Genomic DNA, 10045 nt, shown 5'->3' with positions numbered 1-10045 from the left:
TCTAGTTGCAGATTTCAGGATGTAAAACATAAAATTCTCTATTATTCACATTCACAAATCTGAAATAAATGTATTTTCCATCTTAAAATACAGGATTCTCTGTACACCATACGTGAATGTATGGACAGAAAATATTCTGTAGATAATGTGGAATTTTTTACATTAGAGTTATGAAAATCTGGATGCCAACTTGACAGGAAAAAAACAAAAATGTCTATGTCACATATCCAAACATGGTCACATTAAAGAGGGAATTTTTTTCATATTTGTAATTTGAAAGTATTTTGAAGTTTTCCTTCATGAAATACTGAATACTCTTTAACACTTGAAAAAAGTATTAATTTTCCTACAAGAAATATAGAATTTTCCCACAGATTTTCATCCTTGAGCTCTGAAATTCTCTATATTTCCATAAAGAAAATTGTTAATAAAGTCTTCAGATAGGAGATTTGGAATTCTGTGTATTCAACCTTTGACGATCTGGGGGGAAATGTTCTCATATGAGATGTGAATTTGCAGTTATTCACCTGTGAAACAATTTCCAGATTCATACATATGAAAGAGAATTTTCCATGTTTCAGAAATTAAGATCTGAGCTAAATGGCAAACATCAAACAGCTATATTTCATGTATTTCCCGAATATCACAAAGAGTTTTCTTTACTTTTTTGATGAAAATCTGGGTGAATATTTCTCTACATGAAATAGGGAATTAATATATTTACTCTTCGGAAGGAATGATGCTAAGCTGAAATTCCAGTACTTTGGCCACCTCATGCAAAGAGTTGACTCATTGGAAAAGACTCTGATGCTGGGAGGGATTCGGGGCAGGGGGAGAAGTGGACGACAGAGAACGAGATGGCTGGATGGCATCACTGACTCCATGGACCTGAGTCTGAGTGAACTCTGGGAGTTGGTAATGGATAGGGAGGCCTGGCGTGCTGTGATTCATGGGGTCGCAAAGAGTCGGACATGACTGAGGGACTGAACTGAACTGAACTGAACTGAACTGAACTGAACTGAACACAGTTAAAATCAAAACTCATGATTACACAGTGGCAATGATAAATAGATACATGGGGATTCTATCTGATAGATGAGTACCTGAAGACCTATAGATGGAGGTTTGTGGTATTGTAGAGGAAGCAGTGATCAGGACCATCTGCATGGAAAAGAAAGGCAAAATGATAAAGTTACAAAGCCTCACAAAGAGCTGAGAAGAGGAGTGGGGCTAAATGGAAAGGTGAAAAGGAAACCTATACAAATTTGGATGCAGAGGCCCAAAGAATAGCAAGCTGAGATAAAACCTTCCCCAGGTATCAATGCCCATAAATAAAGGACATAAATAGAATTGGAAAGCTTACTGATCTCTTCAAGAAAATCAGAGATACCAAGGGAAAATTTCATGCAAAGATGTGCACAATAAAGGACAGAAATGGTATGGACCTAAGAGAAGCAGAAGTTATTTTGAAGTGGGAAGAATACTCAGATGAACTATACCCGAAATATCTTCTTGACCCAGTTAAGCACAATGGTGTGATCATTCACCTAGGGCTGGATGTCCTGTAATGCAAAGTCTAGTGGGACTTATACCTACAAACAAAGCTCGTGGAGGTGATGGAATTCAGTTGATATATTTCAAATTCTAAAAGATGATGCTGTGATTGTGCTGCCCTTCATATGCCAGTAAATTTGGGAGACTAAGCTGTGGCCACAGGACTGGAAATGGTAAGTTTTCATTTCAACCGCAAAGAAAGGCAATCCAAAGAATGTGAAAACTACTGCTTAATTGCACACATCTCACACATTCATATAGAACTGCTCAAAATTCCCCAAGCCAGGCTTCAAAAGAATGTGAACCATGAGGTTTCCAATGATCGAGCTGGATTTACAAAGGGCAGAGGAACCCAAGATTAAATTGTCAACACCTATTGGGTCCTCCAAAAAGCAAGAGAACTCCAGGAAGGCATCTACTCCTATTTAACCATGCCAAAGACTTTGATTGACACATAAAAAAATGGCACAAGGGAACAATCACATCAAAACGTGAAATATTCTTCAAAACTTGGGAATACATGCCTCTTGAGAAATCTTACATCCATGTAAATATAATAAATATTTATCCACTTGCAAAAATTTCTCAGTAAATAGGAAAGGTGAATTATGATAGTAGTGCAGGTTATAGGATGTTGTTGAGTAATGTGTAGAGCATTTGATTGGTTATCACATTTCTTTTTGATAGTTCAGTAAGCACTTAAAATGTATCATTGGCAGGCTCTATGTTTCAGCTGATGTGAAAGATACATAGAGTAAAGCAGGGAGCCCCAAAACACGTTGAAGACCTGATATCTCTCCTCTCCTCCGTAGGAGGGCAAACAGAAGTTCTTTCCTATCCCAAGAAAGAGTTGAGACAAAGTTGTGAGAAGGGCTTAGCATGACTGAAAATAATTTGTGTGATTGTAACTACAGAAGCACAGTATAAGAGAAAGACAGTGAAATTACTAAGGAAAACAGATATCATGTATTCCAAGAACCTTTTAACCATGCTGATGTGCTGCAGTTACCAGCAGGGTTTTATTTTTTTTTCTGGGTTCAGATAAACATCATCTAAGCATGCATTTGGAATTATACGGTGGGATCTTGGTGTCAGGAAATAAAGACGTGCCTTAAGGACAGCAGAGAAAAAAAGTGACCCTATAGAATACCACTTGTAAAGTACATATCTTGTGCTGATCATGGGCCAGTCACTAATTATGTTATGGTATCTTTGTTATCACAGTGGTTGTATAATTGTGATCAAGATTTTCAACATGCTACAATATCTATATTTTCAATGAGGAAATGAATTTCTATAATGAAAATAATCTGGCTCTAACCTTTTAGGACTCTACCAGTCACAAATAGAATATAATGTGAATGCACTAAAGTTCATATTGTGTGTTTTCACTTTTCTAATTTTATTTGCATCTCTCCCTTCTTCACCCATACTATCCTAATTTAGGAACCTCTTCATTTCAACAAGGATGATTTCAGGAATCACTTTACATCCGTTACCTCTTTTCCCTTTGTTCTCATTTTTTTTTTCTTACAAATATTGTATCAGGTGTCATTTACCTAGGATGCATAATGAATGTTTTCTTAAACTGAAGAGTTTATAAATCCGTGCAGTAAAATAGCCAAACATTGAACTAAAGTCTCATTTTACTCGTTTTTTTGAAAATAGAAAATAAAACTTTGAAGGTGAACATGAAAATTTATTGTTCAAATACAGGAATTATAGGTATTTATTGAAATCTCTAAACATAAATTTCCATCTTCTTTAGGCTCCATGATCTGACATGTATTTGATAGGTCATTTTCAATTAGCATGGTTTCCATATAATGGTGATTATTGATGAGTTTACTTGAAAGAGAAGAGGCAGATGTATAAGCGACTGTTGGCAGTGAGAACCAGGAGTTGTCTCTCTCTTGCAAGTTAGGAAAAGGACTGTCATGAGCTAACATATCACTCTGCCTGACTAAAAATTTAGAAGGTTCCAACATCAGTCCAGAATAACTGTTCTGTACTGGAAATATGATGCAGTTCTGAGAAATAGATGTAGTTGTAGTAACAAAATCCTCAACGTGGCCATTTACTTGAGTATAGCTGCTATGTGAGTGCCAATTATAAATGCTTAACTTTTTTATTTTTTATTTTTTTTTGGTTTTGTTTTTTTTTTATTTTTAGTTTTTTATTTTTTACATTTTAAAATCTTTAATTCTTACATGCATTCCCAAACATGAACCCCCCTCCCACCTCCCTCCCCATAACATCTTTCTGGGTCATCCCCATGCACCAGCCCCAAGCATGCTGCATCCTGCGTCAGACATAGACTGGCGATTCAATTCACATGATAGTATACATGTTAGAATGTCATTCTCCCAAATCATCCCACCCTCTCCCTCTCCCTCTGAGTCCAAAAGTCCGTTATACACATCTGTGTCTCTTTCCCTGTCTTGCATACAGGGTCGTCATTGCCATCTTCCTAAATTCCATATATATGTGTTAGTATACTGTATTGGTGTTTTTCTTTCTGGCTTACTTCACTCTGTATAATTGGCTCCAGTTTCATCCATCTCATCTCAACTGATTCAAATGAATTCTTTTTAACGGCTGAGTAATACTCCATTGTGTATATGTACCACAGCTTTCTTATCCATTCATCTGCTGATGGACATCTAGGTTGTTTCCATGTCCTGGCTATTATAAACAGTGCTGCGATGAACATTGGGGTACATGTGTCTCTTTCAATTCTGGTTTCCTCGGTGTGTATGCCCAGAAGTGGGATTGCTGGGTCATAAGGGAGTTCTATTTGCAATTTTTTAAGGATTCTCCACACTGTTCTCCATAGTGGCTGTACTAGTTTGCATTCCCACCAACAGTGTAGGAGGGTTCCCTTTTCTCCACACCCTCTCCAGCATTTATTGATTGCAGATTTTTGGATCGCAGCCATTCTGACTGGTGTGAAGTGGTACCTCATTGTGGTTTGGATTTGCATTTCTCTAATAATGAGTGATGTTGAGCATCTTTTCATGTGTTTGTTAGCCATCCGTGTGTCTTCTTTGGAGAAATGTCTATTTAGTTCTTTGGCCCATTTTTTGATAGGGTCGTTTATTTTTCTGGAGTTGAGCTGCAGAAGTTGCTTGTATATTTTTGAGATTAGTTGTTTGTCAGTTGCTTCATTAGCTACTATTTTCTCCCATTCAGAAGGCTGTCTTTTCACCTTGCTTATATTTTCCTTTGTTGTGCAGAAGCTTTTAATTTTAATTAGATCCCATTTGTTTATTTTTGCTTTTATTTCCAGCATTCTGGGAGGTGGATCATAGAGGATCCTGCTGTGATTTATGTCTGAGAGTGTTTTGCCTATGTTCTCCTCTAGGAGTTTTATAGTTTCTGATCTTACATTTAGATCTTTAATCCATTTTGAGTTTATTTTTGTGTGCGGTGTTAGAAAGTGATCTAGTTTCATTCTTTTACAAGTGTTTGACCAGTTTTCCCAGCACCACTTGTTAAAGAGATTGTCTTTACTCCATTGTATATTCTTGCCTCCTTTGTCAAAGATAAGGTGTCCATATGTGTGTGGATTTATCTCTGGGCTTTCTATTTTGTTTCATTGATCTATATGTCTGTCTTTGTGCCAGTACCACACTGTCTTGATGACTGTGGCTTTGTAGTAGAGCCTGAAGTCAGGCAAGTTGATTCCTCCAGTTCCATTCTTCTTTCTCAAGATTGCTTTGGCTATTCGAGGTTTTTTGTATTTCCATACAAATCTTGAAATTATTTGTTCTAGTTCTGTGAAAAATGTGGCTGGTAGCTTGATAGGGATTGCATTGAATTTGTAAATTGCATTGGGTAGTATACTCATTTTCACTATATTGATTCTTCCAATCCATGAACATGGTATATTTCTCCATCTATTAGTGTCCTCTTTGATTTCTTTCATCAGTGTTTTATAGTTTTCTATATATAGGTCTTTAGTTTCTTTAGGTAGATATATTCCTAAGTATTTTATTCTTTTTGTTGCAATGGTGAATGGAATTGTTTCCTTAATTTCTTTTTCTACTTTCTCATTATTCGTGTATAGGAATGCAAGGGATTTCTGTGTGTTGATTTTATATCCTGCAACTTTACTATATTCACTGATGAGCTCTAGTAATTTTCTGGTGGAGTCTTTAGGGTTTTCCATGTAGAGGATCATGTCATCTGCAAACAGTGAGAGTTTTACTTCTTCTTTTCCAATTTGGATTCCTTTTATTTCTTTTTCTGCTCTGATTGCTGTGGCCAAAACTTCCAGAACTATGTTGAATAGTAGCGGTGAAAGTGGACACCCTTGTCTTGTTCCTGACTTTAGGGGAAATGCTTTCAATTTTTCACCATTGAGGATAATGTTTGCTGTGGGTTTGTCATAGATAGCTTTTATTATAGTTTTCCATGTAGAGGATCATGTCATCTGCAAACAGTGAGAGTTTTACTTCTTCTTTTCCAATTTGGATTCCTTTTATTTCTTTTTCTGCTCTGATTGCTGTGGCCAAAACTTCCAGAACTCTGTTGAATAGTAGCGGTGAAAGTGGACACCCTTGTCTTGTTCCTGACTTTAGGGGAAATGTTTTCAATTTTTCACCATTGAGGATAATGTTTGCTGTGGGTTTGTCATAGATAGCTTTTATTATGTTGAGGTATGTTCCTTCTATTCCTGCTTTCTGGAGAGTTTTTATCATAAATGGATGTTGAATTTTGTCAAAGGCCTTCTCTGCATCTATTGAAATAATCATATGGTTTTTATTTTTCAATTTGTTAATGTGGTGAATTACATTGATTGATTTGCGGATATTGAAGAATCCTTGCATCCCTGGGATAAAGCCCACTTGGTCATGGTGTATGATCTTTTTAATGTGTTGTTGGATTCTGATTGCTAGAATTTTGTTGAGGATTTTTGCATCTATGTTCATCAGAGATATTGGCCTGTAGTTTTCTTTTTTTGTGACATCTTTGTCAGGTTTTGGTATTAGGGTGATGGTGGCCTCATAGAATGAGTTTGGAAGTTTACCTTCCTCTGCAATTTTCTGGAAGAGTTTGAGTAGGATAGGTGTTAGCTCTTCTCGAAATTTTTGGTAGAATTCAGCTGTGAAGCCATCTGGACCTGGGCTTTTGTTTGCTGGAAGATTTCTGATTACAGTATCAATTTCCGTGCTTGTGATGGGTCTGTTAAGATTTTCGATTTCTTCCTGGTTCAGTTTTGGAAAATTGTACTTTTCTAAGAATTTGTCCATTTCTTCCATGTTGTCCATTTTATTGGCATACAACTGCTGATAGTAGTCTCTTATGATCCTTTGTATTTCTGTGTTGTCTGTTGTGATCTCTCCATTTTCATTTCTAATTTTATTGATTTGATTTTTCTCTCTTTGCTTCTTGATGAGTCTGGCTAATGGTTTGTCAATTTTCTTTATCCTTTCAAAGAACCAGCTTTTGGCTTTGTTGATTTTTGCTATGGTCTCTTTTGTTTCTTTTGCATTTATTTCTGCCCTAATTTTTAAGATTTCTTTCCTTCTACTAACTCTGGGTTTCTCCAACTCTTCCTTTTCTAGTTGCTTTAGTTGTAGAGTTAGGTTGTTTATTTGACTTTTTTCTTGCTTCTTGAGGTATGCCTGTATTGCTATGAACTTTCCTCTTAGCACTGCTTTTATAGTGTCCCACAGGTTTTGGGTTGTTGTGTTTTCATTTTCATTAGTTTCTATGCATATTTTGATTTCTTTTTTGATTTCTTCTGTGATTTGTTGGTTATTTAGAAGTGTGTTTGTTCAACCTCCATATGTTGGAATTTTTAATAGTTTTTCTCCTGTAATTGAGATCTAATCTTAATGCATTATGGTCAGAAAAGATGCTTGGAATGATTTCGATTTTTTTGAATTTATCAAGTTTAGATTTATGGCCCAGGATGTGGTCTATCCTGGAGAAGGTTCCATGAGCACTTGAAAAAAAGGTGAAATTCGTTGTTTTGGGGTGAAATGTCCTATAGATATCAATTAGGTCTAACTGATCTAATGTATCATTTAAAGTTTGCGTTTCTTTGTTAATTTTCTGTTTAGTTGATCTGTCCATAGGTGTGAGTGGGGTATTAAAGTCTCCCACTATTATTGTGTTATTGTTGATTTCCCCTTTCATACTTGTTAGCATTTGTCTTACATATTGTGGTGCTCCTATATTGGGTGCATATATATTTATAATTGTTATATCTTCTTCTTGGATTGTTCCTTTGATCATTATGTAGTGGCCTTCTTTGTCTCTTTTCACAGCCTTTGTTTTAAAGTTTATTTTATCGGACATGAGTATTGCCACTCCTGCTTTCTTTTGGTCTCTATTCGCGTGGTATATCTTTTTCCAGCCCTTCACTTTCAGTCTGTATGTGTCCCTTGTTTTGAGGTGGGTCTCTTGTAAGCAGCATATAGAGGGGTCTTGTTTTTGTATCCATTCGGCCAGTCTTTGTCTTTTGGTTGGGGCGTTCAACCCATTTACGTTTAAGGTAATTATTGATAAGTATGATCCCGTTGCCATTTACTTTATTGTTTTGGGTTCGGGTTTATACACCCTTTTCGTGTTTCCTGTCTAGAGGATATCCTTTAGAATTTGTTGGAGAGCTGGTTTGGTGGTGCTGAATTCTCTCAGCTTTTGCTTGTCTGTAAAGCTTTTGATTTCTCCTTCGTATTTGAATGAGATCCTTGCTGGGTACAGTAATCTGGGCTGTAGGTTATTGTCTTTCATCACTTTAAGTATGTCTTGCCATTCCCTCCTGGCCTGAAGAGTTTCTATTGACAGATCAGCTGTTATCCTTATGGGAATCCCCTTGTGTGTTATTTGTTGTTTTTCCCTTGCTGCTTTTAATATTTGTTCTTTGTGTTTGATCTTTGTTAATTTGATTAATATGTGTCTTGGGGTGTTTCGCCTTGGGTTTATCCTATTTGGGACTCTCTGTGTTTCTTGGACTTGGGTGATTATTTCCTTCCCCATTTTAGGGAAGTTTTCAACTATTATCTCCTCAAGGATTTTCTCATGATCTTTCTTTCTGTCTTCTTCTTCTGGGACTCCTATAATTCGAATGTTGGAGCGTTTCATATTGTCCTGGAGGTCTCTGAGATTGTCCTCGTTTCTTTTAATTCGTTTTTCTTGTTTCCTCTCTGATTCATTTATTTCTACCATTCTATCTTCTATTTCACTAATCCTATCTTCTGCCTCCGTTATTCTACTATTTGTTGCCTCCAGAGTGTTTCTGATCTCATTTATTGTGTTATTCATTATATTTTGACTCTTTTTTATTTCTTCTAGGTCCTTGTTAAACCTTTCTTGCATCTTCTCAATCCTTGTCTCTAGGCTATTTATCTGTGTTTCCATTTTGATTTCAAGATTTTGGATCATTTTCACTATCAATATTCGGAATTCCTTCTCCGGTAGATTCCCTACTTCTTCCTCTTTTGTTTGGTTTGGTGGGCAACTCTCCTGTTCCTTTACCTGCTGAGTATTCCTCTGTCTCTTCATCTTGGTTATATTGCTGCGTTTGGGGTGGCCTTTTTATATTCTGATAATTTGTGGAGTTCTCTTTATTATGGAGCTTCCTCACTTTGGGTGGGGTTCTATCAGTGGCTTGTCAAGGTTTCCTGGTTAGGGAGGCTTGTGTTGGAGTTTTGGTGGGTGGAGCTGGGTTTCTTCTCTCTGGAGTGCAGTGGAGTGACCCGTAATGGGTTATGAGACATCAAAGGTTTTGGGATAATTTTGAGCTGCCTGTATATTGAGGCTCAGGGGAGTGTTCCTGTGTTGCTGGAGAATTTGAGTGGTATGTCTTGTTTTGGAACTTGTTGGCCCTTGGGTGGAGCTTGGTTTCAGTGTAGGTATGAAGGCTTTTGATGAGCTCCTATTGCTTAATGTTCCCTGAATTCAAGAGTTCTCTAATGTTTTCAGGCTTTGGGTTTAAGCTTCCTGCTTCTGGTTTCCAGTTTTATTTTTACAGTAGCCTCTAGACTTCTCCATCTATACAGCACCGATGATAAAACATCTAGGTTAAAGATGAAAAGTTTCTCCACCTTGAGGGACACTCAGAGAGGTTCACTGAGTTACAAGGAGAAGAGAAGATGGAGGGGGTAGTTAGAGGTAACGGGAATGAGATGCCTTGAGATCAAGAGAGGAGAGAGCAAGCTAGCCAGTAGTCTCTTCCTTATGTGCGCTCTATAGTCTGGACTGCTCAGAGGTATTTACAGAGTTATACGGGGAAGAGGAGAGGGAGGAAGTAGACAGAGGTGACCAGGAGGATAAGAGAGAGGAATGAGTAGGAGAGAGACAAATCCTGCCAGTAACCAGTTCCTTAGGTGTTCTCTACCGTCTGGAACACACAGTGATTCACAGAGTTGGATAGAGAAGAGATGGGGGAGAAAAGAGACAGAGGCCACCTGGTGGAGAAAAAGGAGAGGCCAGAGGAGGAGAGAGTGGACAAGCCAGTAATCTCGCTCTCAGGTAAACT

This window comes from Ovis canadensis, chromosome Y, assembly GCF_042477335.2.
Source record: "Ovis canadensis isolate MfBH-ARS-UI-01 breed Bighorn chromosome Y, ARS-UI_OviCan_v2, whole genome shotgun sequence".
Taxonomy (NCBI): Eukaryota; Metazoa; Chordata; class Mammalia; order Artiodactyla; family Bovidae; genus Ovis; species Ovis canadensis.
This window is presented reverse-complemented; position numbering follows the sequence as displayed.